A 15,372-nucleotide genomic window follows, 5' to 3' on the forward strand; every position below is an offset into this window, starting at 1 on the left:
TCCGGGTGATGTTTGGTTTGGTTTAGTTTTTTTAATTGACTTGTTTTAAATTCAAAGTGACTAAAAATTGCTTCCAAAGTATGCTGTAATTCTTGTTATCACACAGCCTAAACTAAGATTCCGGTTGGTCTGGTGGATAACGCACGCGCTTAACAGCCGTGCGGTGTGAGTTCGAATCCAGGTCATGCCAGAGGTTTTTATTTTTTACTAGTTTTGACTTTTCGTATTGTTATTATAACCATATTTTCTGATTTCTAAGACAATACGGCGTGGTTGTCACTTTTTCAACCCAGAATTCTGGGTTATTCCAACTATACAGTTTTTACAGTGTACGTGTATTTATTTATTAACGCTAGCGCGAAGGCTACCTTCTAAAGAAATACTCCTGTTTTTGGGATAATTACGTATGGTCTGTATGCAATCATCGCTGGCAACGAAAAGGCAACAAATGATTATGATTTTACGATTTCGTAGTACCAATAGTTAATATAATCTAATGCAGAAATTCTCTCTTAGGTGAAATAGGTTAGGTAAGATGGGAATTTCCATCTTGTCTAAAATGACGAAAATGTTTATCTTGGAGAAATCAGTGGTTAATAAGCCGTTAGGCAATTTAGATAGGAAAGCGAACTTTTTGCTTCTAAAAATACAAGATCAAACAGCGACATATTTTGAACTTCCACATTAAACGTGTTAAATATAGCTCTGTTGACGTAGTCCTACTTACATTCATTCCCATGTTTAAACTGTTTGTCCAGTAGGCATGTAGTTATCGATAAAAGAAAATAGCATTTAAAAAGAGAGAGAGAGAGAGAAAGAGCCTTTGTTTCCTGCTTGAAAGCTTTTGACTCAAGAAGAAATAATTTATTTCGCTCCAGAAAGACTTATAGGCCTTCACACACTTGAGACATCACTACCGTTTATGATGAAGCTCTTGCAATACATAGGCGTAAGTATGACATGGATCTGTTTCACAAATCTAAGTAGGGTTTGGTAGCGATATTTTTAGTCAATAACAACTCAGAATAACAAATTTAACATGGTTCGATAAACGTATTTACCGATTGTAATGCATTGATTTATGGCATTTCAGAAGATTAGTAATACCTGAGTATGACAGGGTTTATTGTCATCCTAAAGCTATATCTCAAAATCAATTGTCTGGAAACAGTTTAGGACTCGTAAACTCTGGAAGTTCGGTTTGTTATCAAATCATCACCAAGGTAAAGAATAGTACTTTTCTTGACGCACAGGCGAGAAAATGACTTCGATAACTTAAGCAAAATAGAAACCCTTTTCTTTGTTTTGGCCTATTTTGCAACACTTTTGATGACCTGTTGCAGAAAGAGTGCTTTCTGAGAAGAAAATGAATTGACTAATTTCATAACTTCCAAACTTTAGTCATTGCAAAGTTCAGCCACTTGTATTATGCCATTTCATCCAGATTAATACTTTTAATACAAAAGAGTTCACGCTATTTCTTTAAAAGAATCAAGTCCTATGAGACGAAAATATGACATACACTGCATTTTTTTTTTCTCGAAGCAACATGTTTAAGGCCGGAGAAAGTTGCTTGCTTACCTTTGAATTGACTCAACAGTGTGCTGGGTTATTCTCAAGCAGATTACAATTTGATTGTAATATCTGTAATGATTAAATTTATCTTCCAGGTTATTTTCTGAATTTCTTCTCCATTTTAAACACATATTTTACTAAACGTTTACTAAACTGAAAGTTTAATTATTACAATACTGTATAAATTACCAGTTGTTTGCAAATTATTTTTACATTCTAATTGGTATGAAAAACGATTTATCGGGAAAGCATAGGTGAACGGTAAGCTCTCTTACTTCACATTCGGAAGTTCAGAGCTCGACCCTCATAGCAGGCCAGCCTGACTGAAGTAGGTTTTTCTATTCCTACCAAGCAAATGCCGAGATAGTACATATTTAATATATATATATATATAGACTTTGGCCAGCAAAATGTCTTCTCGATTGCTAACATATTAAACGTTTCTTTGCATATGTGCAATGGAAATTACTTGTTCGACTCTGTCTAGGACTTTTTGTAAATAGAGAAATAAGTTTTTTTTTCTAGAAGAATTTTGTTCCTCTCCCTCAAAAAAAAAAAGAGAGAGAGAGAGAGAGAGAGAAAGGAAATCTTTAGATGATTAGTGATGCTTAAGTATCGGAAGATTTAATGAGGATCATTTGATGCACTTTTTTTTTTGTCTTGTAAGCGCTGGATAAGAAAGTAAAAATAGAATTATGTGAACTCGAGTCTGTGTGATAGCTTCCTAGTTTAGTGACTTCAAAACAAATGTTTTAAAGATGTTGAATATTCACAATACTTTTGCATGGAATTTATTCTGTTAAAGATATTAATTCGTTAAAACTTACAGCTAAATCTGCGCTCCCTACACAGCGCATCATTCACATGAGCATGAATCTCTTTCTGTACATGTCCTCACAACATCTGTACATGTTCCTTTACAGACACAAGTGACACAAGTGACAGACGTGTTGATAAAAATTGGCAAGGGGTACCATAAATGGGATATTTATTTTTTTATTATTTTTTCAATATCTCGCACTGTTTACGAGATTTGAACCTACTTGCGGTTGGAGTTGTAATTCATGTATGATCTATTTTCTTTCTTCTTGCATGCAGTATGTAATAAGCAAGTACATTACACACACAATTAATTATAATTTCAGTGATATATGGTGTTCATTGGGCAAAACACTACAAACAATAAAGAGCCATCTTAGACTAGAGAAATGATTATTCCTCGTTTTACATTATCATTTGCCCATGAAACAAACGCCGGAGAGATATACAACCCCTGTATACAGATATGTGGTGTTGAATGTATAACTCATGTGATATGAAGCTTCACTTTTTTTAAATTTCAACAATTCCAATGTACCCCTAAAAATGTGATAAAGAAATAACGGTTATGTTTTTTTTTTTTTTAAATTTTAATATCCAATTAAAACTAAACAATCTACACAAAATTTGCAATCGATCAGTGAAAACGGCATCTTTCTTGAGCCTATGGTTCCCGAGAACTCATTGTCGAAAGGATTGGCCACAAACTTATAAATTTTTCTAGCATTTTAATATATAGGTATGTTATATTTAAATAACACTTGTATTTTGTATTTGATAAAAAATAATAATGTAAGTTGTTTTCTAATTGAGTTGTCTGAAACTAGAGCGTATTAACTGCATTTTATATTTTATGGGGACCGAGCGTCAATTACCCGATTCGCTGGGTGAAAATAAGTAATATGTTCTGTTAGTCAGTCACATTTTACTATTACCGAAGCGCTCTCAAATCTATAGAAACAAAGAAAACATAATGAAAAACCAGAAAATAACAAGTAATCTATAAAAATAAAAGTTAAATGTTACTATTGTGCGATGAATTTGGACCTAAACGACATCGGAAGTGTCACTGTTCATCTCAGCAATCCCGAAAACTTTGGATTCGGCATTAATATCGGTCATTTTCGATCATTTTTCTCCTCCTACCCTTTCCCCAAGTTGCGTGGCTGAATTTGAATTTAAATAATATCGAAAGTGTCACTGTTTATCTCAGCGATCCCAAAAACTACGGGTTCAACACTAATATCTGTCATTTTTGATCACTTTTTTATCTCTCCTTAGCTGCACCGTCAAAGTGAAATTATAAAAACTATGCCAGCCTCGAACCTCACCTATGCTGAAAATTTTAACGAGATCGTTCGGGTGATCCAAGAGTTATTAGAAACTACTACTGTTGTGTCAATTTCTATGGTTATTCCGTTATGGACTACACGTAATGTAAATGATTTCATCATATGTAACGTAACTGAGAAATCGGCGAAAGTGTACTTACAGTAGTTCACTCAAGTTTCAAACAGTTCAATTTTAGACTAGCCTCTTCTTTACATTGTTTGTTGAAGTTCAGCGTATGTTTTCAGACCAGAGCTATATGAAGACGTGAACCTCAGTTTAATATGAAATCCGAACCAGCGTAATGGATTCATTTTTTTTTAATGCTTTTTAATCGGGAATCAAACCTAAGACCATATTCTCGAAAGGTGTCGCGCTAGTCGCTACGCATTTTTATTTTTTTAATTCATTCCAACCGGGATAGTTGTCCTCATGGTCTGCTAAATAATCTTCCTCGATCTTCTATTTAATCCAAGACTACAAGGTCTTGAACTCAAATACTTCTAGGATAGTTAAAAGCACGTATGCTCCTCACTTGTCCTGTCACCCCAATGGATTTCACCTCACTAGTGTTACCCATGATACGAGAAGTAAGGTATTTTCGTCTCGCCTCAATTCTCGAAGAATTCTTGCTGGTGTCGCCTCGATTCTCGAAAACGTTTTCTTATCTTGTTTTGTAAATTCATGTAGAAAGTTTATGTCCTGATTAAAAAAAAAAAAAAACATCTAAAAGTTATCAGAATCCTTCCATGTTATCAGAGGCGAACTAAGGATATAATAACATTTAAACCGTACTTATTATTGAAGGATTAAATTTGTTTAAACAATTGATTATGTTCTTACAATAACTTTATCAATGTGTATACTTTTTATACTGTGAATCATGTAATACTTGAACAATGTTTCAGATCTAAGACTTGGGTGAACTAGTGTTGGCCACGGAACTCGAAAAATTTGTCGTCTCATGTCAAATTTAAAAAGGGGTATTTTTATCTCGACTCTCGTCTGAAAAACAGGACGAAACATTTGTTGTCTCATGGACAACACTGACCCCCATAGATTACAATGTTCCCGTCATCTCGATTAATTTGGTTCATGATTCCTTTCTATTTCTCAATATACATTTTGTCTTTTCTGTGTTTCCCTCCAGGCCAGTTCATTTACGTGCCGTTATGAGAACATTCTATTTTCTTGCACTGAGATTGTATAATTTCTTATCAAATCTATGTCGAGGATGTGGTGTCATGATGTTCCCACTTATGTAATATTTCAGACATCTAGTACCTGTTTTAACGTGTTATATCCACGTTCATCTGCTTTAATTTTATTACAATACCAGAAAAAGGGAAATATATCGGCAAGACTCTTCCATAGAAATTCTGAAGTTTATACTGAATAAATGACATCTCGAATAATTTATCTTCTTCTGCAACCCCCCCCCCTCTAAAAAAACTGAATATGTCCTGATATTTTAGTAATATATTGATGGAAATGACTTCAAAATATCCCTATACATCGTCCGATTCGAACGAAATTCAGACCACATATGAGTAAATGTGTTTGTAAAGCACATATTGATCATAATCTCAAGATCCTAGCTCACTGACTACTCAAGAGTCTGTAGACATGTTACCCGTATTTAAAGGTCATCGGTCAAAACGACGAATATAGTTTTGTGTGTGGATCACAGTTAGTATGTACAGCGGGGGACACTTCTAAATGGTACAGCCATATGGAGATTTACGGCTAAGGTGTACCATTTAGAAGTGTCCCCCGCTGTACAATGCCAGAATAACGCCAATAAATACCTTTTATCCAATTATGACTGATCGTGTCAGTGCGGCTGCAGGAAGTTGCTTGGTTGTTTCACAGAATTGACTATTGCGTAAGTCGTTACAAGTTAGTAGTTCATCGGTGGTATACACAATGAAAGCCAGAGGGTTCCCGTTCCCCGCGATGCACGAGGGAGGGCCTGGACAAGAGAATTGTTTGAGCCTCCCAAACTGACAGGACGTCGACTCCCAATGCAATAAGTAATCATGTAATCTCAAAAACATTGAACAATCGTTTGTTAAAAGACAGGTCTGTGTCTCCTTGTTCCTCTTCACGATTACTAGTGACCATCACCGAAAAATATCATCGGTGATGTTAGTCATGTTTCTCTAATGGTCATACCCATGTACTTAAACTTGCAGATGAGTGAGAGAATGCAACGTGTGTTCGTACTCAACATACAAAACCCGCCCCTAGTATTCCAGTATGGGACAAGAATAGCTATACTTTGCACTCGCCACTGGTCTTCATTCAGGAGAATGTGATTAATGTGTGATTCTGGTACTTTCAAATTTATCTGCTAGCTCTACCTGGACACTGAGAAATTCCTTCTTCTAATCGGAAAATGGACGTCCTTTTATCTCCAAGGGAATCCAATGTGCTTTATTTGGTATATACCTTTTATCTTGGTCTACTAGATCACTGGATTTAAATCCTACTGGGTACATGTGGGATATGGAGAGACGTCGCCTGTTCTACAGTCGTTCTCTGGCTACGAACACAGCAAAGCACGCCAAGATTTACAAGTGTGATGTATCTTCCATAACAGATACCCAGTATCTGCTTGACCAACTACCTTGCGAAACAACTTGTATGACAATTGGACTGGCCACGCATACTGTTAATATAAATGCTGTGTTGTTTTCAAAGCCTTGTATTGTATGTTGGAACGTCGGACGGGTAACACATTAAAATTATAAGCACCTGTCATCTCTTCTTGTATATTAATTTCAAGACATGACCGTGAATTCCTGTTGGGTAAGGACGTACTCAGGGTTCTGGGGGTTCGGACCCCCTCGAAATTACAACTTTTTTGTACATTCAGTCTAATTTCAGGGGTAAATTTACAATTTAAATATAATTTAGCCTCATACTGATCTTGGATCCCTCCTGAAAGAAATTTCTGTGTACGTGCCCGCTGTTGATTACCATAAATCTATTTTGCGAGTACTACAGTGGAAGGTCAAAATGTTTGAATATACAGGGTAGTACGTAAAGGCATGTCCAAACTTCACCAGCTGGTTCCATTAAGGACAAGCATCAAAAAGGTCTATATCAATATTTACAAGTTGCCGCACCTTTTAGGAAATAACACATGATGAACCACGAGACCGGCACAAGCCGCAGGATATGGAATGGAAGTAGAGTTTAAACAGCCAATTAGTGAGCCTAAGAGACATATTAATACGCTAGAAGCAGTCACCAGCGTACCGTAGGCATTGTTAAGAGGTCAGGTGCAATGATTACAACAACCACTGGGAGCAGTATTTAATTCTTGCAACATTGGAAATCACACTCCCCTCTCTGAAGGAGACATGGACATGGTTCTACACTAAGCTCAGCATTATTAGGAGAAGTATTCAAAATGACCGTAATTACTCGGAGACAAACAAGACACGCCGCATCACGGATACATTTACATGTTCAAAGAGATCTGGTGTTGTTTGAAAAGTGTTGTCGCTTCGAACGGTGAGTTGGTCCAGATCGTGAACATCTTTCAGAAGCAACGAATAAATATGAGCTTTGAGATGGTTCCAAAAAGCAAAAGTTCAGTGGTTACGATCTGGTAGGTCTTTCAAACCGTCCTGTCATTTAGTAAGCATATTCTCGGACATCCTGTATATCTCCAGAATGATGCGGTATCACGCATATGTTCATATTGTTGCATGCCCTTAGAGGAATCGCCAGTATATCTTTGCGCACCACCCTGCATGCACCGTATGTACAGTAGATGTTATGAATTCATAGGTCTAGTAACATCTTCGGTTTGTACTAAGATCAAACACAAAATAAGTGTAGTAAACTTGTGTATTATGTATTATTATAAAGATGTACCGATGTCTCTTTTAGCTGGAACAACGGCAGTTAATATCCAGGGAATGTCATTCACCTGTCGGTGTTACTTTCCCAGACATTTCCTGTCGTCTGTAGTTGTTGTTTGGCACTCATTATGAATCAGCAACCGAGACATTATAAATACATTTTAAATGTTCAAGACAGTAGCAGTAAACACAAATTAAAAGACGACAGTTTCTTGTTTTGCAATAATTAAATATTAATTTTCGGTTCCTTTGATGCTTTAGCTGGAAAGGAAAGCGTCACATCTGCTTTTCAAAAAGAAACAATATGTGGCAATGCACTAGAAGATTTCCAAACAGGAAAAAGATCCACGAAGAGGTCATAAATGTATATCTGGACATTAACTAAACATACTGGACAGAAGTGGGGAGCTATTAAATGTCGTTTCAATTTGTTATTAAATAATTCAAACGTATTCATTTTTTAAAGGGTATGTTGGTTTCAAAACGAAGAAGACATTCTAATGAAAATCAGAAATATCGAAATCTGGAGTAAGTCTCAAAATGTTAGTTTTTTTGTTTTAGTTTTTATTTTGTTTTTAGTAACATACTTATCGTAATAATGTCAATTGTTAATAGAAAGGCATTATCAATAAATACAAATTCCAAGTTTTATTCTCTAAGGCAACTGCAATATGTTCTTTACTACTTAAAAAGTAAAATAAGTAGAGGTCGGCCCCTTTCGGGATAGGTCACGAAGGCCAAATTATAATTTCTGTAGATTTCAAAAGCGTCCCTGTTTCTTGACTTCGTTACTCATGGCGGTGATATAGTTCAGCACCACACTCCGGGCTCTTTACTTCCCCAGGTTGCCCCAGGTATCTACTTTTTTTTTTTTAAGGCTGGGTGTGGAACGAAGGTAGAGCGAGAAAAAATCCCCACCACCACCAGTGATCGAACCCCGACAAGTAGATGGCTTACTGACATGACATAAAGCTTCCCATACGTAAACGATCATTAGGGATGCGCTCGAGTCGAGACATGTCTCGAATCTCGACTCGACTCGACTCGAATTCGAGTCGAGATTCGAGTCGAGACACACTTTGTAAAATTCGAGACGAGTCGAGACAAACGTGTTTCTCGACTCGAATTTTCGAGTCGAGACACGAGTCGAGTCGAGACAGCTCATAAAAATCTCGACTCGACTCGAATGTCTCGAAAATTTTTCTAAAACTTTTAATATTATTATGAAGAAATTATTCACTCAGGAACAGCCTTGAAACCAATTCCAGCATTTATTACTTTAGAAAAGTACAGAACGCATAAATTTAATAGTTAATCTTCCGAGATCAAGATTTAATTTTCAGCTCAATTCAGTTAATTAAAACTAGTAATTAATGTCGTGATATTTGATTGTACTTCAAATATAATAATAATTGATTATCTAGTTTGTATAAAACTATTATCCGTAGCCTATATCTAGTCTGTATAAGAACATTGCAATAAAGTGAACATCATAAATTCTCTGAATTAGCAATTGGCAGTCTATAGTAATTTAGCATAGTTATAACTATTGTGTTTTTATTTCCATGAACGATATAGGGCTACATAACTTCTGGACAGGGCCAGATTTAAGGGGGTGCAAAGGTACACGCTACCCCCCTTTGTTGTAAATATACCTGTCTAAAATGAGAAGCTAGCAGTGAAAATACCGCGACATTTGTGTGTCGTGAATGGGCCACTGATGTACCGCGAGGATATCAAAACAAAATTATTAATTCTATAGCAATCAAATTGCAAAACGTAGGGGAAAATGTATATTTGTATTGCACATTACTATGAACCTCTACTATGAATCTACAATTTTAAGTTTCATGCCGTGTTACTTTTCTGTACATTTCTAATGTTGAAAAAAGTATTTGTTATTGTTATGACCATTATTGCTTCTTTATCGTTACAGACTGTTTCGTAACTTGAAAATTTAAAATATCATTCAATCCTTTCGATAAATTATTTACATTTGTGTTTTAAAAGTAAAATAGATTTATTTGTTCGTTCGTTATTTAATGATCTTCATTCTTAGTAAAAGGTTGGATACAGTTTTCGAAAGAGTAAGCGTATTTTTAATAACCTGAGTCCAACATTTCATTGCAGTTGTTTTCTCCTTTTAAATTAGAATGAAAAATAAGCATAGTGATTTACCACGAGGAAAACCCAGTGATCGAGCTTTCTTTTCTGTGCGAAGGAGATCAGTAATCAAAGACAAAAAATACCGGTGTGTTTTATATTTACAAATAATAATATCTATAATGTGCCGCGAGAATCCATGTTACACCCATAGTGTGCTGCAAGTTGAAAAAGGTTGGGAAACGCTGGTTTAGAGGAAAGAATAATTGGTACACTCCCTCCTCCCTGCTCTCTCTCTGCCTAGTATATTTTCTTTATTTTATTGTCTCCGAAACACCATTCCAGACAAATGCTTTTCGGTAGAAAAGTTAGAAACAAACCATCCCGCTCTTGGACAAAGTGGGCAACATGCGGTAGTTAGGTCAATGAACCTGCTTTGGAAATTTTCGTGCAATTTAGGTTACTGAGAGGGTGTAGTTTCTTCAACTAAGCCGCCTTCTACTATGGCTCGTGCCATAAATAAGTCATCATCTGATCATATGGGAAACACCGCTAGTTGTCCTTGCCTGACATCTGTTTCATATTCATATAGCAAATGTTTTTTTTTTTTTTTATAGACGGTGTTGTATCTATCCAGAGAAATATCATCCGCCCCTGTTCCGCTTTGAAATGTTGCGGTTGACCCCCTTGAGCCTTATGATGGGGGCCCTGGGGAACTTGCTTCTTACAAAGTTCTCTTGGCCCTCGACATGAGTACATTCCTGTGCAATTCGATTTGCAACATCTCTTTTCGCTTCGCAGTAATTTGAGATCACATTGTTCGATGCCATGTTAAGACAGCACATATTTGTGGCGGCCATTTTGAAAAACATGCTTCATATAGCAAATGTTTCCTATATATGTTGTTGCACATTCCATGATCAATCGAGAGAGGTAACACTCGGTCCCTGTTTCCATTTGAAAATTTGAAGTTGGCTCCTGGGGTCCTATGTTGGGGATCCTGGGGGCACTTGCTTCTCACAGACTTTTATCACCCCCTGACATTGGTACATTCCTGGACAACTGGATCCGTCACATTTTTGTTCGTTTCGCAAATCTTTCAGGTCACAAAGTTTGATGGGACACCCTGCATATTCCCACATACGACCCAACCATGACATAATGTTCACTACTTCTATTATCGGTTATTGGCTCAACCCAACCATTTCATGTTCCCCGACTTGACATTGCCTCAATCACTCTAACATTGATGCATTCCGAGTGATGCCTGTTGCCGGAATTTTCTTTTTCTGAAGCGAGTGGCCTAACTATATTAGACTTGTCTGGATGTCCATGGCCAGTCTTGCCAACTTTGGAACTCGTTTTTCTTTTCGACTCTAGGTAGGTCGGTTTCCTGCATATTCGGTGCTTCTTGTTTTGTTCATTCTAATATGTACAGCCCCTGATCAAATGTGGCGCATTATGGCCAACTCCGTTTTTTCCGTATTTTTCGTACTTCTGTTTTTTCTATTTTCTTTTGTTAGATTGTACCACTGATTAGACACGCCATATCTTATGTTCTACATGACAGGTTGACACTGAATATTGCACTCGCTTCATATAGTGCTCTTTGCAAAACATGTACTTTTCATTGCAGTTGGCAACACTGTTAACCCCACTGGTGGCCTTCATTTGTTCCCTATTGTGGCAAGTCTCTTTCTATACATCACTTGTCAGCATTGTATTTTACCGTGCCCCCTCCTTTTTTTTTGTGTGTGTGTGGAATTTGCACTTTTCCCCCTTGTCCAGCCTTGCTGTTTCCCGAACTTCCACCCCTTATATTTCCTGAGCCTATTGCTATGGGCAGCTAATTTTTTGAGAATGCTCATCTCTGTTACAGCTCTTTCAATTGGCATAGGCCACTTCGGAAGGTTCCCTTGTGAGATCCGAACGAGACAATTGTGTTCGCATTGGATATGTTATAACTAGACGAATCCCGAAGTTATACGTGTCACCGGGCGGGATATCGTGAATTACAACATATTCAACGAACTTAAAAATGTTCGTTACTGAATTCTCTATTCTGTGTGTCTATCTGTCCGTCTGTCTGTTATTTGCAATTTTTTCAATTTTGTACACTGCATTAGATAGAGCATCAAAAACTATTAGACAAAATGATTAAATTTTTCGCGTCAATCTAACCGTTCGCAAGATAGTGGCCAAAAGATGACCGATTTACAGAAATTTAAGCAGCCATATCTCGGGAACCGTAAGTCATAGAGAGATCATATTGGTGTTGATCAATATCTAAAAGAATGGTAAACATTTTGGTACCAAATAGTAACCGGTAATCACTGTCCAACTGGCCAGTGGTTTGGCCAATGGCCAGTTGGCCAGTGGCCACCAATTAATATCAGAACAAAAATGTTTAGCATTCTATTAGGGATTGATTACCACCAATATCATATCTCTATGGCTTACCGTTCCCGTGATATTGGCCAAAAACATGGCCAATTTCTAGATATTTAAAAAAGCCATAGCTAGGAAATTACCTGCTAGAATAGTTTGAACCGAGTCATTTGTTCGGAAACGATTGGGTAAATGGAAAACTCGGTGAACATGGCAAGGGGGGTTAAGTAGCACATCGTTTGAAATCTGTTGTAAAATGAAGGAAAATGGAGCAAGTCTCGACTCTCTACGACAACCCTGTGCAAAATGGCGGCGGGTCAAAATGAAAACAAAAACTTAATTGAAAAGTCCACGGCCACCCGTATAAATCGAAAATGGTGAGACAAATGTAAAAACAAGAAAGGACGTGTGGCATTACGAGATCGAGCTAAAGAGAATTTCACAGTAAATATCAAGCTCAAGCTCGAATTAGTGAGAAACTTGACTAGTGTGATCCTCATTGAGATTAGCGAACGCGAGCTCCATTGAGGATAGAGAGCATGAGCCCGAGTGAGTCACGGTTGCAAAATTACCAATTTTACTTCTTTCTTTCTTTCTTTCTTTCTTTTCTTTTCTTTTCTTTTTTTTCCTACTCCAATGCGTAAGGTTTATGAACAGCAGAAGTGCTTGCTAGAAAGACCTTAATTAGCATTGCTTGAATTATCCATAGACTAGGAACTGCTTACAAGTAAACCTTACGTTTGGGTGAATCGAGTTGCTGACTGAGACACATATGAAAAAGTAGTACTAAATGTGATTAGTATTTCAGTGAAGTTTTAGGTGCGAAGCTCCAGGGGTTTAGGAGATACAGCTACCAGAACATCACATGGAAGTACAGAATAGTCTTCATACAGTTGGAGGTAAAAGCTCTGTAAGACCTCTTGTAACGACAAAAGGTGCATAACAAATATATGGGTACATATTAGGACTAGGGGGAAGTCATATAGTAAGGGTATACCTGACGGCGGCCATCTTGAAATCCGCCATTTTGAATTAGTGTTAAGTTTTTAAAATAGGAATAGGGTCATGTGATACATGATTTAAGACTCAAATTTAATCAGAAGAACAATGGTGACGTTAATTTTGATTTACGCGCAATTGGTAAAAAGTTACAGGGAAATTAAATATTGTTGCTGCATATGTATTAGTCCTTTACCCCACCTTGTAAATTTTGTTTTAATGATAATAATTAAATAAAAAGCAGATGGATAAATATTAGGTCTATGGTAAGAGTTGCCTTGATGGCGGCCATGTTCAAATCAGCCATTTTGAATCAGACAAAAGTTTTAAACAAAACGCATAACAGTGACACCTTATTAATAGCAAATTTTACCATAAATCCAACGGTATAACCATTTTTGCTTTATCATTAACCAGCATTTGTTATCGCATAAACAAATTGCTAATTTAAATAAAAATGACCAAAGTGGAACTGAGTCATAATTGAACTTGGGTCTTTGGTGTTTTCCAGAAAAGTCCTCAATTAGTACAATCAATATGTAGTTCAGAAAAGAGTGCATGACTTGCACAAATGCTCTGCTCACAGTGAGCACACCTGACACAGGCAATCGAGTTACACTTGACACATTTGTGGTTAACAATTCCGTCAAAGCAGTAGTCGTAAGAAGCGATCCATTTAACTTTGTGCTGGTTAATGATAAAGCAAAAATTGTTAAAAATGGTTATGGTAAAATTTGCTATTAATAAGGTCTCACTGTTATGCGTTTAAAACTTTTGTCTGATTCAAAATGGCGGATTTGAACATGGCCGCCATCAAGGCAACTCTTACCATAGACCTAATATTTATCCATCTGCTTTTTATTTAATTATTATCATTAAAACAAAATTTACAAGGTGGGGTAAAGAACTAATACATATGCTGCAACAATATTTAATTTCCCTGTAACTTTTTACCAATTGCGCGTAAATCAAAATTAACGTCACCATTGTTCTTCTGATTAAATTTGAGTCTTAAATCATGTATCACATGACCCTATTCCTATTTTAAAAACTTAACCTTAATTCAAAATGGCGGATTTCAAGATGGCCGCCGTCAGATATACCCTTACTATATGACTTCCCCCTAGTCCTAATATGTACCCATATATTTGTTATGCACCTTTTGTCGTTACAAGAGGTCTTACAGAGCTTTTACCTCCAACTGTATGAAGACTATTCTGTACTTCCATGTGATGTTCTGGTAGCTGTATCTCCTAAACCCCTGGAGCTTCGCACCTAAAACTTCACTGAAATACTAATCACATTTAGTACTACTTTTTCATGTGTGTCTCAGTCAGCAACTCGATTCACCCAAACGTAAGGTTTACTTGTTAGATATCTAATGCAACTTACGTTCGCATTTTAACAATTCAGGTTGTAATTAAAACCTTGAATACTGAGCAGATGAGCACGCAGAATGTTTTGTTGGGGTGTATTTCTAATACGCAATTAATTCTTCGTAAACAAATACAACTCTATAGTATCTGAAGCGGCTTGAGTTGGATTGAATGAAAACGTGAACATGTATTCGAACTGCGCAATGTATTGTTAATTATCATGAACTGGAACAATTAGAAAAAAATGGAAGCGCGACTGATGAGCACCAAACATCAAAATTTCACAAGGCATGGTCAAAGCTCACACCTCAAAGACCAGAAAAAAAGATTGCCCCATCAACTAACCGTTGTCTTGTCCAAGTCAGTTGTTTCTTTTCATTGTGAAATTTCCTACAAGTTAATCAGAATGTTGAAAATTTCCTACATTTTAAATTTATTTAGTATGTACTGATCAGTCAGAACATTATGACTACCAACCTACTATCGATATAATTTCCGTCCAGGCGATATCTGTGTCACCTGCCGACGAATGCCTGCTAGTCAGTCACGCGTACGGTGCATGTAGTATCAGTGAGAGTGCTGGTCGTGTGTAGAATGGGGAAGGCCCGCGATCTGAGTTTGACCGAGGGCAGGTTGTAATGACCCGCATACTCGGCAGGAGAATTTCGGAAACTGCAGGACTTGTCGGATGTTCGAGGAGTGCTGTGGTGAGTGTCTTCAACAAGTCGCGAAACCAAGGGAAAACGACGTCCAAACGTCGAGGGGTTGGGCGCCCCCACCTCATTACAGATGTCGGACGTCATAGGCTGGGCAGACTGGTAAAACAAGACAGGCAGCAAACTGTGGCAGAACTAACATCATACTTTATTACTGGGCAAAGTACAAGTGCGTTTGAACACACAGTGCAC

At 37.1% G+C, this 15,372-nt stretch overlaps 1 long non-coding RNA gene across 1 annotated transcript in view; it reads left to right on the forward strand.

The window, feature by feature from the left end:
* Positions 1–704: 704 nt before the first annotated feature.
* The window catches only part of LOC145676751 (uncharacterized), a 139,892-nt gene continuing 125,224 nt past the window's right edge, over positions 705–15,372 (forward strand). Inside the window, exon 1 of the long non-coding RNA XR_014129456.1 lies at positions 705–949. This is a non-coding gene — a long non-coding RNA (uncharacterized LOC145676751). The remainder of the gene's footprint in view (positions 950–15,372) is intronic.

Source organism: Thermobia domestica, unplaced genomic scaffold (assembly GCF_964235325.1).
Source record: "Thermobia domestica unplaced genomic scaffold, izTheDome1.hap1.1 HAP1_SCAFFOLD_334, whole genome shotgun sequence".
Taxonomy (NCBI): Eukaryota; Metazoa; Arthropoda; class Insecta; order Zygentoma; family Lepismatidae; genus Thermobia; species Thermobia domestica.